General features: G+C 50.5%; 1 protein-coding gene across 1 annotated transcript in view; it reads left to right on the top strand.

The window, feature by feature from the left end:
• Positions 1-14650, top strand: part of CFAP221 (cilia and flagella associated protein 221) — a 988124-nt gene that overhangs the window by 112762 nt on the left and 860712 nt on the right. The window lies entirely within an intron of this gene.

Here is a 14650-nt window from a genome sequence, read left to right on the forward strand (position 1 = left end):
GGTGTGGGGCAATTACGTTGGTTCCCACCTTCCGCCACAGCTCGATCGGGAAGCCATATGGGCCTGGGGACTTGCCAGCCTGGAGGCCAGACATGGTATTCGACACCTCATCCTCCGTGATGTCCCTCTCCAGCAATTCTTGTTGTGTTATGTTTAAAGTTTGGAATTTGATCTCCTCTATGATTGAAGTGTTTGCACGGGTGGTGGGTGTCTTATAAAGCTCAGCATAATAGTCTGCGAAAACCTTGCGTTATGTCCTGATCTGACACTAGTGGGCTTGTGCCCCCTGCCTGTAGCTGCCAGACATGGCTGCGTTCCTGCTCCTTGCGTTCCAGCCACGCTAACATTTTACCAGCGTTATCGCCCGTTTCATATACCCATGCCCGCATTGCCGTGTGTGCGTGCCTGGCATTATCTAGTGCTGTGTTTTGGAGCTGCTTCTGTGCTAGGAGTAAGGCTCGGTTCGTACCGTGCGTGTCTTGGATTATGTGCGTTTTCTCTGCCTGTTTTACCTGTTCCGCTTCGTGTACCTTGAGTAGATATTGTTTCCTCTGTGCAGTCATCCATGAGATGTGTTCCCCCCTCAGTACTGCTTTGTAGGCCTCCCATAGTGACTTGGGGTCTGATGCGGACTCTGTGTTTAGCTCGAAATATGTTTGGGTTGTCTCTTGGAGCTTGTCTACCAGGTCCGGATTACCCAGATAGTAATTATTCAGGTGCCAGCTAGGCGGGGGGTCGGCCTGGATGTTGTGATTTTTCAGCACCAGTGGGGAGTGGTCGGAAATGCCCCTGGGGAGCAGACCTGCTTCTTGTGCTCTGTGTATGTCAGTTGATGGGAGAAAAAAGTAATCCAATATGGAAAGCGAGGCGTGGGCCCCAGAGTGGAAGGAATATTCCCTGGTGTTGGGGTGGAGATACATCCATACATCCATACATCACACAGGCCCAGGGCATTTGTGAATGTAGCAAGTTTGGTGAGTACACTGGGATTTTTATTGCGTAGGTGTCAGGGTGCAGGGTTGTGTCCATGTCTTCATTGAAGTCCCCTCGTAATGTTGGAGGTGTCTTCTGTGATCAGGGAGGAGATGTCGGTGAGTAGCGGCGTTAGTAGAGTGGGTGGTGCATAGATAGCTAGCAGTGTGATAGAGTGCTCCCAGAGCGTGCCTGTCGTGTATATGTATCTGCCTCCAGTGTCCTGGGTTACTGTGTTCAGGTGGAAGGGGAGTTTTTTGTGTATCAGTATCATGACACCCTGTGAGCCCATTGTGAAGCCTGCATGGAGTTTAAGCCTATAGTTTGTACGTTTGGATAGGGAACACTGTGCCCACGAGGTGTGTTTCGGACAGAAATGCTACGTCTTGTGCATGCCTATTCAGGTATTGCCCTACCAAACGGCGTTTGATTGCATTGCCGAGGCCGTTGACGTTCCATGTCGTGAGTTTGAGTGTTCTGGCATTGGGGTTACGTGATGCCATGTCTGTCTGTAGCTGAGAAAGTGTGTGCTGCTGATGGCGATGCCAGGTGCCGGGCTACTTTGCGTCCATGTGCTGTTACCCTCTTGTTTGACTTTAGTATGTTTCGTGCTTGACTGGTCCCCTTCATAACTAAACACAACAACCCCCATAACCTCCCACCCTATACTCCTCCCAACTAGAAGCATCGGTCGCCCGAACATAAGAACAACAAGTTGTCAACCGGACAACTTACATAGGACAAACTAAACTTGAGGTTCAGGTAGTTCCCCCTCGAGAAGTATAACTAGGGGGGAACCACCGCTAGTGCTGTCGTGGAGTGTATTTGTCTGGGGGGGCCTTAACATGCAGGTACGAGGCGTCCCCTCCCCGTGACCGTATCATGCAAGTGTATGTTACCTTGGATTGGGTGTTAAGGTTTGTTGCAGATGGATCGATGATTCAGTTCATGTTTACTGCTGAGTATCGGGGCTCTGTTGGAGGTCGAGGCGGGGTCATCCCCCTGTGTCTTCCTGTGGGTCTTGTGCTGGTGGCTGTTGGGGTGCTCACTGTTGGTCAGGCGGTGGTCTATGATTCCTTCCCCTACTGCCGTGAGAGGTCAACCAGTCTCCTTCTATGTGTTGTTCAGCCCAGCGCCATGCTTCTTTGGGCTCATTAAAGTGGACTGTGGTTCCTTTGTGGTAGATCTTGAGCTGTGCGGGAAAAAGCAGACCGTATTTCACGCCCATTGTTTGCAGTTGCTTTAAGGTGGTCAAAGGATTGTCTCGCCTTCTACACCTCCCTAGTATAGTCAGGGAAAAAAGTGATTTTGGAACCATTGAAGGTGATTGTGCCCTTGCCGCGTGCATGTTGCAGTAATGCGTCTCGGTCCCTGTAGTTTAGAAACTTTGCTATTACTGTGCATGGGGGTGCCCCGGGTGCTGGCCTGCTCGGGGGCATTCTGTGTGCTCTCTATAGAAAAGAACTTGGAGAAACACTCCGGCTCGAACAGGTCGGTGAGCCACTGCTCCAGAAACAGTTCCATGCAAGAGCCTTCTGCTTTCTCAGGTATGCTGAGTATGCACTAATTGTTGTGTCTAGATCTACCCTCTCCATCTTCAATTCTGTCCTCCAGCACCTTAAGCTTGGATGTAACGCTCTGGAGTTGTCGCATGTTGTGAATCCCATCTTCTGTGTTGGAAATGCGTTGTTCGTCCTCCCCAGTGCGTGCCGTTAGTTTTTGGAGGTCGTGCCTGAGGAGGGACACATCCATGCTTATTCTGTCCATTTTCTGTTCCATTGACGTGCGGGAATCCGCTATGGCGGCCATCATATCCTTCAGGGAGATCGTATTTTCTGTCTCTACCTCCTCCGAGGATAGCGAGTGGAGGTCGGGAGCTTGTGGCAGAGGAATGGTGTATTGATCCATACTGCTTTGGGTGGGGGAAGTCTTTTGGATTGGTCTTTCCCCATGGTTCTTGTTGCGCCTTGTGGCTCTGGGATTTGCGCAGAGATCCCTTTCTAGCAGCTGGATAGCGATTTGTTTGGTCCGCTCACTTCTGCGCTGTCTGTTGGCACTGGGATTGCATTTGGGGTCCTCTGCGGCGTCGGGTCTGGTTATGACCTTCGTGACCAGTCTGGTACCAGTGTGCCCTTCTACTTTGGTCTGATTGCCTCGTGGTTGTGTCTACAATGCTTCACCCCTGGCCTTGGTGCTCACTTTCTGGTGCCTTAGCGGGATGAGGAGGTGTGTGCTGGTCCAGCACCTTATGGGGGGGGGGTTCCCCTCTGGGTCTCGGTATTATGCTAGTGGCTGGTTTTTGGGTGTCTGACCCGGGAGGCACTCTGTCGCTTCACAGCCGAGCGTGTGGGGCTGCAGCCACCCTGCTAGGCCTGCTCGCTGTGTGAGAGGCACAACCTGTCTTGCTGTAGGTCCCAGCGGTGCGCTTGCCTGCTGCACAGGTTGGTATGTGTTATAAATAGCGTCTCGAGAACGCTGCGTACCTGTTCGTCCGGCTGGATTCCTTGATGATGAGGCCAGGCTGTCAGATGATCCGAAGAGACGTGAATGATGGCGCGGGGAACCAGCCCAACACCAGCCCGAATGGAACCGGATTGGAGATGAACCAGCTCCCAACGCCACGAGTTGGCTCACCCCTGATTAGCGTGGCGTCAGGACAGTGCAAGCACTGGCAGGGGGAACCACCGAGTAGAAGTTCAAGGTCCACAGGAAGCAGGTAGATCCCGACTGTAACTGATGAAGAGCTGGAGACCAGAAGGAACACAGAACCTCCAGGAGCAATGACTAGGCAGCAAGTGGAGCAGGCTGATGGAACGGGATAAGAATAGGAACTGACAAAGCAGAGGGAACTCGGGGCCAGATGGAAACGGGAAGGACTGAGCCGGGCAGGCAGGAAGGAAAGACAGGGACCAGAACAAGGAGGGCCAGTGGGAATGCAGAACCAGGAAGGCAGCAGGATGGAGGGAGCGGGAGGAATATTACAGGAGACAGGGGAGCCCCAGGCAGAACAAAGATAGGAGGAAGGTAACAGGAAACCAGAAGGCAACACAAGGGTAGCGAAAACACGATCCGTACAAACCGCGTTGAGACGCGGTGTGGAAAGGATCAGGGCCCCTTAAATAGGCCCACCAGCACCTGAGAGGCTTGCAACGCAAGCTGTGCCGTCTCCCTGGCATTGGATAACCCATAACGAGGCTTGAGCCGCAGATCTCCCCGCATCGAGCATCCTACGCACTGCGCATGCGCGGAGAGTGGACGCCCGCGCATGCGCGAATCAGTGCGCACAGGAGACCCGGAAGCGCCCGAGACCCAGGACAGCCCCGGACCTCGAAGCCGAAAGCGGGGATACAACCTCCAGGACGGGGAACGCCGTAGCGGGTAAGGAGACCCCAGGACAGGCGGCGTGACACTATGCCCCCTCCCAGAAAGACCCGGGGTCCCAGGTTTCCAGGGAAAACGAAGAAAGAATTCACGGACAAGCCGGGGAGCGTGCACATGACAGTGTGGCTCCCAAGTGCGATCACAAGCAGGATAACCCTTCCATGCAATTAAGTATTGGAGAACACCCCGACGGATCCGTGAATCACAGACCTCCTGAACCTCAAACTCAGGAACCCCCTGTACCAGAACAGAGGAGGGTCGTGGGCCAGAGCGCCTAAAGACATCCTTCACATAGGGCTTCAAAAGGGAGACATGAAATACAGGGTGTATTTTCCAAGTGAGGGGCAGCACCAATCGAAAAGCCACTGAAGACAAACGTTTGGCAATCTTGAAAGGCCCATAGAACCGGGGTGCCAACTTAGTGGGTAAATTGCGGACAGGCAGGTTCTTGGAAGACAACCAAACCAGATCGCCCACCTGGAAATCGGGCTCTGGGGTACGGCCCTTATCAGCCTGCTCCTTCATGCGCTCTCGTGTCTCTGTAAGGATGTTCCGGGCCCGGTCATGTTGTTTCTGAATATTGGAGACCAATTGATCCGCAGACGGAACAGTGCTGGGCACTATAGGTGTGAAGGGAACCAGTTTGGGATGTTGTCCGGCTGAACAAAAAAAAGGACTGATGCCGGTGGCAGCATGAGCCGCGTTATTATAGGAAACTTCCGCCAGATCCAGGTGCTTTAGCCAGTTTGACTGAGTGGCATTGGCATAGCAACGTAAGTATTGCTCCAGGGTTTGATTCGTCCTTTCGGTCTGACCATTGGTGTGCGGGTGATAGCCTGAGCTCAGGGCTCTATGGATACCCAGATGTTTACATAATTGATGCCAGAAGGAGGATAGATATTGTGAACCACGATCAGAGATGATCTTCTCTGGAAGTCCATGTAATCGATAAATGTTGTGTAGAAATGCCAAGGCCATCTGGGAGGAAGTTGGGATCTTCACGAAAGGAATGAAGTGTGCGTATTTGGTAAAACAATCCACAACCACCATGACACAAGTGTGACCCTCAGAGGGTGGAAGCTCTACAATGAAGTCAGTGGCGATAGTATGCCAAGGGTAGGGTGGTGTTTCGGTAGGCTTAAGTAGCCCCAAAGGCTTTCTTCTGGACGTCTTCGTCTGAGCACAGGTTGGACAACTTTCCACGTACGTTCTTACTTCTTTGGCCCATCCAGGCCACCAGAATTGTCTGGAGATCAACTCCTGGGTAGCCTTGATACCACGATGACCAGCTACTTGGGATTCGTGAAATCCATGTAGGATGTCCAAGCGAAGGGCAGTCGATGGTATGTACAACCGGTTCAGAAAGAACAAAAAACCGTCGCGTTCGCTGATCTGGGGTTTCTTCAGCAGCTTGTCACGTTCCGGATCTCCCAAGGTTTCTTGACTGATCTTCCGGAGTTGAGGAGCTAAGGTCGATAGAAAGTGTTTGGGAGTTATCATAGGCGTGTTCAAACCGACTCCCGCTTCTTCCTTGTCCAGGGATCGAGACAAGGCATCAGCCTTCTGGTTCCGGGAGCTAGGAATGTATGTGATATTGAAATCATAGTGAGAGAAGAAGAAGGCCCATCGGGCTTGCCGAGCAGTGCGACACTGCAATGACCGTAGGAACTGCAGGTTGCGATGGTCGGTACAAACTTCCACCGGGAAACGACCACCAAGTAAGTGATGCCTCCACTCTTCGAACGCTGTCTTGATGGCCAAAAGTTCCTTTTCAATGACTGCGTAGTTCAGCTCACTGGAGGTGAGTTTCCGTGAGTAATAGGCCACCGGGTGTTCGTCGCCGGACGTAGGATGCTTTTGTAAGAGGACCGCTCCAACAGCAAAGTTGGAGGCATCTGCTTCAATGATATATGGCATCTCGTCGTTAGGGTGACGCACAACAGGAGCCGTACTAAAGGCTGTCTTTAAGCACTCAAAAGCGGTTGATGTCTCTTGGTCCCAAAGGAAAGGTCTCTTAACACTGGTCAGACGTGTCAATGGGGCCGTGACCTGTGAAAACTGTGGAATAAAACGCCGATAAAAGTTGGCGAATCCCAAAAACCGCTGAAGGGATTTCAAATCATGCGGTTGTTTCCAATTCTGAATAGCCTTCACTTTGCCCGAATCCATGTGTATACCTGCATTACTGATTACGAATCCCAGGAACTCCATGTTATTCCGATGAAACGAACACTTCTCGGCTTTGGCGTACAGGTCATTACGTGACAATCGCAGAAGTACTTCACGGACATGTGAGACATGTTCCTGCAGATTATCCGAGAAGATCAGAATGTCGTCCAGGTAAACCCAGACCGAGATGCCAACCAAATCGCCAAAGACGTTGTCCATAAACCGTTGGAAGACGGCTGGGGCATTACACAACCCGAAGGGCATTACCCTGTATTCGTAGTGCCCCAAGGGTGTCTTAAAAGCCGTCTTCCACTCGTCGCCCTCTCTGATCCTAACCAGATGGTAGGCTCCCCGGAGGTCCAACTTAGTGAAGATATTGGCAGAACGTAAGGACTCCATGATGTTCCGAATCAAAGGTAATGGGTACCTGTCCTTGAGTGTTATGTCATTCAATTGACGGTAATCGATACAGGGCCGCAGGGTCCCCTCCTTCTTCTTGACAAAGAATAGCGGAAAACCGGCGGAGGATTTGGAAGGTACGATGTAACCCTTCTTGGAACAATCATCCAGATATTCCCGGAGTACCTGTTTTTCAGACTGAGTTAGAGAGTATAACTTCCCATGAGGAATCACAGCACCAGGAATCAGGTCTATGGAACAGTCAAAAGTCCTGTGAGGAGGAAGAGGTATTTCTCCGGGCTCAGAAAACACTGTACAAAGGTCGGCATAAACATCCGGTATCTGGGACAGGGAACATAAGGCGGAAGAGCCCCCTTCCGGGACTAGAGGGATCGAGGTGGTAGACTTCAAGGATGTGTTGTGGCAGCAACATTCACGGAGGCAAAAGGTAGAAACAAACCTCAACGTGCAGGACTCCCAATTGATAGTAGGATTGTGTCGCAAAAGCCAAGGCAGTCCCAACACCACTGGATATGAAGGTGACTTGATGACGTCGAGGGCTATCCTTTCTTCATGTCCCTTGATCTGTAATAGCATGGCGACTGTATGCAACCGGATGGGACCGGAAGCCAAAGGTGTACCATCGATGACCTCCACTGGTATAGCGGTTCTTTTCATAAGTAATGGCATACCGATCTTGTTGGCGAATGCCTCATCAATATAGTTTCCGGAGGCCCCGCAATCTAACAGACCATGGACATCAACCGTTTTATCAAGCCACTTCAAGGTGATCTTTAGACTCATCAAGACGGCAGGCTGCATAGGGGGCAGATGAACCCTCGGGCTGGAAAGGTCTTAAAGCAAGAAAGGACCCGTCGTAGCCTTTCCCTTAAACGACAGGTCTTCTAGTTTCCCCCTTTCTTGATAGGACGCAGGGGACAGGTACCCAGAAAATGGCCAGCACCTCCGCAGTACAAACACAGTCGCTGGCTTCTCCTGCGCTTCTTCTCCTCTTCCGATAAAGGACCCCTTACAGCTCCCAGTTGCATCGGTTCCTGGGTAGAATCCGAAGGTGCTGACATCCCGGTAGGTAGAGTCATTGGTCTGGAATTGGCCTTCTCAAACCGTCGTCTCTCTCCCTTTCTCTCGGCCAATCTCTGGTCTATCCTCAAAACCTGATCGATAAGTTTCTGTAGGTCGTCAGGTTCGGAAATGTGTAACAATTCATCCTTGTATTCTTCTCTTAATCCCCTGCGAAACAAGGTCTTTTGCGTTACCTCTGGCCATAAGGAGTCAGTTGCTAATTGACGGAAACGGCTGATGTAGGAAATGATGTCAGCATTGCCTTGTTGTAAGTCCATCAATTGGTTCTGTGCTGCAGAAGCCAGATTGGGGGATTGAAACACATCCAGAAACGCCTTCTCGAAGGCTAAAAAATCACTCAGGATCGGGTTATTGGTAACGACAAAAGGAGTTGCCCAGGCAAGCGCATTTCCTGACAAGTTGCCCAATATGTATCCGATCTTGGCCTTGTCATTGGTAAAGTGAGAAGAACGGAAGAGAAAGTGTATGCGACAATGGTTACAGAATTCACCCACACGGCGGGGATCTCCATCGAACTTGATGGGAGCAGTGTGAGCCATAGGACCTTCAGGCTGTGGAACGGCACCAGCATTCTGTGTAACCATTTGGCGTAGGGTTACGTTCTCCTGACGGAGTGCCGCCATTTCGGCACGAAGCGCTTTAAGCTCATTACGAAGACCCGGATCCTCTTCCATCGTAGAGTCCGGAATGTCAGAAGAAAGGCGTCTCAATCTGTTATAAATAGCGTCTCGAGAACGCTGCGTACCTGTTCGTCCGGCTGGATTCCTTGATGATGAGGCCAGGCTGTCAGATGATCCGAAGAGACGTGAATGATGGCGCGGGGAACCAGCCCAACACCAGCCCGAATGGAACCGGATTGGAGATGAACCAGCTCCCAACGCCACGAGTTGGCTCACCCCTGATTAGCGTGGCGTCAGGACAGTGCAAGCACTGGCAGGGGGAACCACCGAGTAGAAGTTCAAGGTCCACAGGAGGCAGGTAGATCCCGACTGTAACTGATGAAGAGCTGGAGACCAGAAGGAACACAGAACCTCCAGGAGCAATGACTAGGCAGCAAGTGGAGCAGGCTGATGGAACGGGATAAGAATAGGAACTGACAAAGCAGAGGGAACTCAGGGCCAGATGGAAACGGGAAGGACTGAGCCGGGCAGGCAGGAAGGAAAGACAGGGACCAGAACAAGGAGGGCCAGTGGGAATGCAGAACCAGGAAGGCAGCAGGATGGAGGGAGCGGGAGGAATATTACAGGAGACAGGGGAGCCCCAGGCAGAACAAAGATAGGAGGAAGGTAACAGGAAACCAGAAGGCAACACAAGGGTAGCGAAAACACGATCCGTACAAACCGTGGTTGAGACGCGGTGTGGAAAGGATCAGGGCCCCTTAAATAGGCCCACCAGCACCTGAGAGGCTTGCAATGCAAGCTGTGCCGTCTCCCTGGCATTGGATAACCCATAACGAGGCTTGAGCCGCAGATCTCCCCGCATCGAGCATCCTACGCACTGCGCATGCGCGGAGAGTGGACGCCCGCGCATGCGCGAATCAGTGCGCACAGGAGACCCGGAAGCGCCCGAGACCCAGGACAGCCCCGGACCTCGAAGCCGAAAGCGGGGATACAACCTCCAGGACGGGGAACGCCGTAGCGGGTAAGGAGACCCCAGGACAGGCGGCGTGACAGTATGGTTGTTAGGGCTGCTGGCCTCACCGCCTCCCCCCAGGACCGCCCGCTTGTTTCTGGGGTGGGGTCCAGGCTGTGCCTCGCTGCGGGGCTCTTGTCCTCTTACCTCCTGCAGTCCCCCCCTGTCAGGGGCCACCGGCGTCCTTGCGCGCAGGCCACAGTGTAGGCGACCAGGCCCCGCTCCTCGGTGGTGTGTATGCCGCTTTCCTCTGGGCCCCTGCCGAGTCCAGCTGTTGGTGGGCTCTTGTGCCCCAGCGCACCGCAGGTCCACCAAGCACCCGATCGGACCAGTGCGCTCGTCACCGCTAGTTATTTCTCACTGGCAGTACCCGGGCTCGTTTCATGTGGCGCTACCTGGGGTGTGCGCGCTCTCCTTCCTCCGGCGTCGGCTGTGGGACACGGCCAACAGGGCCCAGGGCGTCTTGCACCAGCGGAGGCGCGATGAATTTTCGTTCTTCTGGCAGGCTCGCCAGAGGCTGCCCACGAGCCAGAGCTCCGCCTCCGATGCTGCCAGCAGGCAGTGGGCAACAGGGCACCGCTGCAGTGCAGCCCCGCTTTCCGGCTTCAGTGTATTCGTTTACACCCGTAGGCGGCCATCTCTAAGGCGGGCTGTTTGGCTCCCGTTCAGAGTTCTTCGTGCCCACAGCTCCGTGTTTCTGCTGCTTTCCACCCCACTTGTACTCGGGGGGGGGGGGGGTGTCCGACACCCGTCAGGAGTGTTTGTAGTCTTAAATTGTGCAGGAATCGGGCGTTTTTACCAGGATGTGTCTAGCGGTCGCGGGAGCCGGAGAGACTCGCGTCTTTCCCATTGCGCTGTTGGCCACGCCCTCAGCAAGGAGAAAGTTTTAATTGAACGCTACCCCCGAGTTACTGGCACGAATCGGGACATAATGGGGTGCACTTTGGAAAGCACTTCCTGTAGGCTACAGCAGAGAGTTTGGCAGGTGTTTGTGATTGTCAGCAGTATTCTGCCCACATTCGTTGTAAATGTTTTCCCTGACAGGCTACCTTTGCCAAAACATTGGCCTGTTGGGAATGAGCACATGTGCTTACTGTGCATTCATATGTAAGGAGCAGGGCCAGGTATAAGTGTGTCGGAAAACCGGTAAGGTAAGGTGGGGTGAGGCATGGGTGGGGGAAAGGTTAGGATGTGGGAGAGGGGGGCCAGGGGAGTGGACCATGAAGGGGAGTGGGCCAGGAGACCAGGGGTTGAAGTTGTCACCCACAGAACACACAGCAATGTGTAGGTGGTGCAGGGGTGGGTATAGCATGCGGATTGGAGGGGTGTCCTCTGCATTGGAGGAGTAACTGAGGATCCGTGTTTCAACAAACACTACCTGCAGGAATACATAGTTCCGTCAGTAGTCGAGAGCAATTGACACTATTTAATTGAGCTGCTTCATTTTAAATAATGTCCATCTTCATATGCCTCTCTCCAGCCGTCCTTGTGTACAAATAAATGTTAAAATGAACTTTACTCTCAAGTGGTTTGTTGATCCAACACCGCCACACATCACTGTGCTAAAAGGAACATTATGGAAGGCTCTGTGATGAGTCTGGACCTACCACATTACACTAAGTATGGAATGCCACTTACCTGGGACTTTGAGATACAAAGAAGTGTCACCTGCTATGTTGCTGGCAGTTAAAAACAAAGCCCAACACTTACACTTAGAAACGGCACACAAATCTACTTTTTTGTGCAACATTACCTATGTGCCTTTCCCATGCAAAACCAGCTGACACATTACTCTGACAGGCAAGAGCTTGTCTGAATTCTCAGTAATACCTGTGATTGGATGTCTAGATGTTAGACACTTTCATGCTTACTGCGATGTTGTGTAGTGCCTGCTTGATCATAGGACTAATAAAGGTGATTGGTCAAAATAGCCAGTGGAAAATAAAGTAGGTCAAAATAAAAGAAATGGGCATCAAAAACAAAGTATTGGTTTAGACATTGTTCTAGGATGAGAGGCAAATGGTTGCCAGACCCAGTAATCTCAGAGTCCTGAGGGACATTTACATTTAATGTAATTAACAACTTCTTCATCACCAACATAGATAAAAACCAGACGCCATACCCCACCTCGTGCAACACAACCCCAGACAACTATTACACACCTTACCCACAAGGACCTTACTATTAATCTCTGGTCCCTAATCCTACCTCTTACAAGAATGATGGTCCTTCCCTCTACCATCATGAAACAATTCTCAGTATCCACCCTCTCCACCGCCTCCAAATAGCCACTGCCTCTCAATCATGGTATCTGTGCAAGCACCTTGAAAAAAGAATTATTCTGTCCACTTCCTAAAACACCCACTCTGGACCCAGGTGATCTTACAAACTACTGGCAGTCCACTAGCCTTCCTTTCATTTGTAAATTAATTGGGAAGGCAGTTGCCAACCAACTCCAAGATATGATTAACCAACATGGCCTGCTCTGTGACTCTCAACCCAGATTTACACCAAGATACAGCACAGACAATTACCCCATTCAGGTCATAAGTGATGCACTCTAAATCATACATTCAAGGGACCCCTTCCTCTTGGTCTGCCTTGACCTCTGCCTGCTTGCATATAGCATTGGGTTCACAGGCGCACTCCTCAACTGGTTTATCTTCTTCATCTTGGACAGATACCAAGCATTCCAAATGGTTAACTTCACATCTGATGGTCGCCCGGTCACCTGGGGTATCCCACAGGGATCAGTACTCTCCCTAGTGATCTTCTATCAATATATGGAACCACTCTGGTCGTTACTCAGGTATCGGTAATAATGTCCCCAGACATAATGTCGCCGGGAAAAGGCACTGCATTTTTACAGGGACATTATGACATGGAACCGTTACTCAGTAACTCTGATATCTCACTTAAATTGTACTCAAGACATTTCATGCCTCACAAAAGACCTCACCTTCATCAAGTTTGGATAAAAAGCACCTACCTGAAACTCAATTCCACTACAGCACAATGTACCCTATTAGACCAGAAAAGAGGTAATCCACGGCTGGCTGAATGCTATGCACCTTATGAATCTAACCTCAGTTAGCCAAATGTGCCAAATCACTTGGTTACATTATTGACGGTAATCCCTCCTTTCGGCAGCATAGCAACAAAAAAAACCTAAGCTGCTTGGTATCAACTAGCTCTTCTCCAGAATATAAAACCCTTCCTTCCACCTGAGGATTTCAGAACCAAGGTCCAGGTCCTGCAGCTCTCACCTCAATGGATGAAATGCCCCCTCCAACATCACCAGCGCCCTGACCACACACCTGGCCCATCTCAAGGCCATTCAATACTCTGCTGCACACCTCATAACGATAACTAAGACATTTGACCACATCTCCCACATCCTAAGAGAATTAAGTCGGCTGCCCGTCCCGCCAACATAGTCTTCAAAACTAAAACAACTTGTGTCACATATAAGTAAAATACTTCTCAAAAACTAGTCTACTTTCCCATAAAAGATGCAGTCTCCTATGGGACAAGATTCTCTAAGAGCAAACCCATTGTGAGTCTTGAGACTAATCTGATATGTGTTAGGGAGATCTTCCTCAAATCCTATGTTCGGGATTAAATTCCAGGATTAAATCTCTGGAGGTGAGTGGGGTGAATACTGGATGCAGTGTACACTTTTCACAAATACCAAGTGAGAGAATGTCCACACACTGTATTTTCATAAACTTATTTCTTTTATATAGAAAAAGGCACAAGATAAAACACTATATTTGCAGGTAAATGCACTTCTTAAAATAAATGCAACATTGTAAGAGGTAAGTAGAAATGGTTTCAAAAGAGTTCTTAAAAGTTCAACAAAGGACCTTTCGGTTTAACAAAGAACCTTTTGTAGAAGGGAGAATTTCATGTGATCAAAATATTTTCCCTAACTATGCCAAAAAGAGTGTCCAGGGGCAAGATAGGCCACCTGTTTATGTGGATTTAGGTAGACGTTTGCCAAAAAGTTACCTTTTCTGAAAATGCCCAAAAGAGCAGTTTATGGAGTTGTGGTAGTGTGTAGACCACAGAATACACTTGGTGATGAAGAGGGGACCCAGAGATGAAAGGTCAAGTGAAGAAAGGACTCCCTAGTAGTGCAGGAGATCTGGAAGAGCAAACATTGGGTCCAAAATGCAGTTCTTCAAAGCACGGTTTTGAGGTTAGAGGAGACGATCACTGTCCACTACTGAGGGTTCTGGTGATGACACACTGGTGCAGGGGGGACTGTAAGGTCCTTGGATAGAAAGATTGTTGAAGATTGTGTCATCCGGGCTGAGGCTCTAAGCCAGAGGAGCAGAAAAGGAGAAGAAGCTATGGTCGGCATGGCTGGGTTCCTTCAACCTCCTTTGGTTCAGGATTCGACTTCTGAGGCTGAGGCCAGCTGGACAAGTCCTCAGGGAAGGAAGATTATTGTACATTTGCTTGCAAAGGCACACTGCGTAAAAGCCAACCACTGAAGGACCGAGAGAAGAGCTCAACTGTGCGGTTGCAGGACAAAAATCATTGGAAAAAGGGTGAAAGTTGGTATTTTGCATAGACTATCGATGCAAAGCTATACTTTTGCTTCAGTTGCAATGTGTTTATTTAATGCACAAAAAGGGATATGTGAGCCCCTCTGCCGAGAACGAACACGGCCAAATAACATGTTCTTTGGGAAGGTGCCCACTTGGTAGGGTCTGCAACCACGTTTTAGCTCACTGTACCTTTAACAGAGAAGTATCCATTTACATATCAGTCTGGTCCCACCCACATGGGCAGTCCAGCACCAAACTGCTAGGCAATTCTCTTCTGAACAAGAGTACTAACAGCAACTCCAGACACATGTTTCGGCCTAGTCAGTGAGGTGAAGCTGTGCCTCTCTAAGCATACAATATGTTGATTTTGGATAAGTATCAATACTGAGGTGAACTTTATTTAGTCTCATATATCACATGGAACCCTGTAGGCACTT

The sequence above is a fragment of the Ambystoma mexicanum genome, chromosome 9 (genome assembly GCF_040938575.1).
Source record: "Ambystoma mexicanum isolate Mex_15411 chromosome 9, UKY_AmexF1_1, whole genome shotgun sequence".
NCBI lineage: Eukaryota > Metazoa > Chordata > Amphibia > Caudata > Ambystomatidae > Ambystoma > Ambystoma mexicanum.